Source organism: Bufo bufo, chromosome 4 (genome assembly GCF_905171765.1).
Source record: "Bufo bufo chromosome 4, aBufBuf1.1, whole genome shotgun sequence".
In the NCBI taxonomy this organism is placed as follows: domain Eukaryota; kingdom Metazoa; phylum Chordata; class Amphibia; order Anura; family Bufonidae; genus Bufo; species Bufo bufo.
The window spans coordinates 140916393-140919989 of NC_053392.1; positions in this window are offsets into that span (position 1 = coordinate 140916393).

The window sequence follows — 3597 nt, forward strand, 5'->3', positions numbered from 1 at the left end:
GGTGATCTGCTGCCTGTGCTTCCCCATTCACCGCTGCTGTCCTGAGCTCTGTCCTTGCAGGTACTGTTTGTTCTGGGACCCGCTCCACAGTTTCCTTTGAGCCCTGGCCACAGCATGCTTGCTGCTTCTTCCCTGCAGTACTTCCTTAAGGGCCTGTGCTCATCACTTCCTGTGTTTTATGGGTTAGATCATGTGACCTTGCTCACCAATCCTAGCCCTCCTACATGTATATAAGTGGCTGAGCCCCCTTCTCAGATGCCTGAGTGTCAAGGTCCTTGTGTCCTGCAAAGGTTGCTGATTTCACTGCCTGTGTTTCTGTGTACCTGACCCATGCTTGAATTCCTGGACTCTGCTATCTGTTTTATCTCTGCCTGCATGCCTTGACTCTCCTGTTGCCTATCCGGACTGCCTGACCTGTACTTGTGCCATATGCCCTGACCTATTGCTTGTTTGAGCTCGCCTCTGTCTCATCTTTCGGTCCTGCACTGTTGCTCCTGATTACGACTCGGCCTGCTGACTATGTCTGTACCCCTGGTACCCTGCTCAAGTACCTACTGGTCCCCCTGGACCAGCTGCCTGGTGTGCCAGTCCTTCTCAAGAGATAGCGACGTGGTGTTCCACTTAGGAAAGCCTATCCCCACCATCAGGGATACTGTAAAGAACGAGGTGTTCACTTAGACAACGCTCTTAGAGGAGGTAGGATGCGTGGCATGGTGGCTTCACACCCACTGGTTCATGACAAACAGGGCTGACACTTTAGCATCACATAGGATCAGTTGACTTTTGTCATCAAATTCTTTGGCAGGTAATAATGCAGTAACTTGCATAATTGTTTCTGGTACACAAGTGAGAAATTGTTCAATAGTTACTATACATTCTTTTTTTTTCTTGATTCCATAATTGAATGAAAGACAACTGCAGTACCATTTTAAATGGGTTGTCCGGGTTCATAGCTGAACCCAGACATACCCATATTTTCACCCATCATGCACCGATGCTCTTCTTTGCCCTGTGCTGAATCGCGCAGGCTAAAGTCATTTTCAGAAGACCGGGGACGTACCGGCTGTTCTTAGGGCTGCCAGGCGGAGCTTCTGCCCAGCAGTGAGCCCGGTGACATCAACAGCACTGATGGGCGGGCTATAGTGCTGCCTTAGCCTGTAAAATGTTACCGAACACACTGCTGGGTGGAAGATTCGGCCCAGCAATGTGTTGTTGTAAATAAAAAAAGTCCTAGTCCTGCACGATCCAGATCTGAACCCGTACAACCCCTTTAAAGCACCATTTTCCCCTTCCAACAGCTAATCAATTGGGCTTCTATGAGTCACACCACCACTCACCTGATATTGATAACTAGCCTAAGCCTAGGTCATCAATTTTAAGGCTGGAAAGCCCTTTAAGGTTCAATATCTACCATTTCTGTTTAGAAGCAATACATTTTGCACACAAAAAGCACACACTACTGCGAGTAATAACACATTAAGATGATTATGAAGAAGAAGAAGATCATATTATACTAAATCTAGCATCTCTATCTTTGGCACTTTAATAAAAAATGATTAAATAGTAATTTATTTGACCCTAGTTAGTGGACAATGAGCTAAGGCTTTGTTCTGCAGGCTACTATAGCCCACCACCATATAATTACACCCACATATGGATTTATTTCATTGAAGAATAAGGAGCAATAAATGGATCCAACCTTTATGTGCACCTGCGGGGTCATGATGTAATCATTTTAACACATTTCTGCTTAATATGGAAAATAGGCAGAATATATTTAATGATGAAGCTTGCAGCTTTGCTTGCCTGACCAGCATGTGTGGTTTGTTTGAAGTGAAAGTTGTTCAGAAAGCATCTCTTCAATCTGAAGAAATAGCTAATAATATACGTTAATGTTATACATACATGTAATAAAAAAGGGTGGATTTTTATTAACAAATAGGGGAAAAACTTTTATAGGTAATACTTGAATTTGAAATAATATTGAATTAAATAGAATGTACACACTAGTTTTTACATCCACATCTTTATCCCTTACCATGCTTAAAGTAGAGATTGATTTTCTTTCATCAAACTTTGATCTAAACAAAACATTCAACCTGCAAAATGACTTAAAAATACAGTATGTTCCTTTTATTATTTCTGATGTCCCCCAGCTGGCCACGTGCGACTATTGCAGTTGTGGATCAGTCTGTACATGCCCAACATTTCCATTGTACAATTATTATCTCCAGTAACCTAGCCACTTATAACCAAAGAAAGTCAATCCCAGACGGCACTTTGATCTCTCATAGGGTTGACAGCAGCAAAAAAAGATATCTGTTGTATTGTGCAACTTGTCAAAAGTGGGCTGTTTTAGATGATTTGCAACATATGGTGGCAGCTAAAAAATAGTAAACTAAAAACTTTAAATAATAATAACCTAAAGATACATACTGTACTGTGTCTAACAGCCAAATAGCTCCAAAGAGAAAAAGGCTGCATGCTACGTTTTCCTGTCCGGTGCTGGCAATGTATAGATGCCAGAGCTGTGCACTGACGTGCAGTACACACATATCAGTTGTATCCAGCTCACGGCCTAAAATAGCTGGCTGGGCACAACTGATATACTGCCTGATAAACCGACTGTCTAGATCTACCTTTAGAGTGATACAAAAAAATCATTTTAATTACAATGTATTGAAGGAGATCAGATCATACATTTAGTAAATATCGAAAATAACATTCATACGCCAAAACAAAATCTGAAAGATTGCATATGAGTACATCTTCCGTTCTCTTTCTAAATAGTATTTTCTAACTGAAACTCCAAGCAACAATACAATTGAGATAACACAAGATAAAAGTATAACAGCCGTTAAACATGCTGTGTTTAAAATGATTTCTTACACCATACATCAATTTTATTTTATCACTTATCTTTATAAAGAAAAGTTTATAATTTGATGTAATGACCTTTGTGTGTCCCCCAGTGAGTGTCCATACATGACCTCTTAAGAGTGACGGCTTTCTCAGATTAAGGTCCTGCTCTCCTGACCTTTTCATGTTCTAAATGGTCTAACACACAAAACCCTCTTAATACCTTTTCTCTTATTTACTTACAAGACATGGATTACCACAAATCTGTTATAGCCAAGATTTACTATAGTTGTGTTTTGATTATTGCTGGAAATTCAGTTTTGCTATATTATGGAGTTACATCATTCAAAATCAATTACCCAGATCAAAGAGGGGCTGAAAATAACATTTCTCTCTCTTTCTCTGGGAAAAATCGAACACATCCATGTATTACATGGTAAAATGATTGACACCTCTGGGCACCATCTAAGGTTTAGTTTCCTCTGTGGTGGTGCTACAGGGAGACTGAGCACTTGCTGCCAGATTAATCTATAAATTATGCTGATAACTTGGGGTAAATGCAACAGGACAACCTGTCATGAGTTTATTTTAGGGAATAGATAAAGCAGACAACCATTTTAGAAAGCATAGAAAGATTGGTAATGATAATCTCTCTTCTCGGACTCTTGGGTTGGGATTATGTGTTCAGGTCATGATGTGAATGTATTTTTCAAACTTGGATTGTATGAGGACAATGGC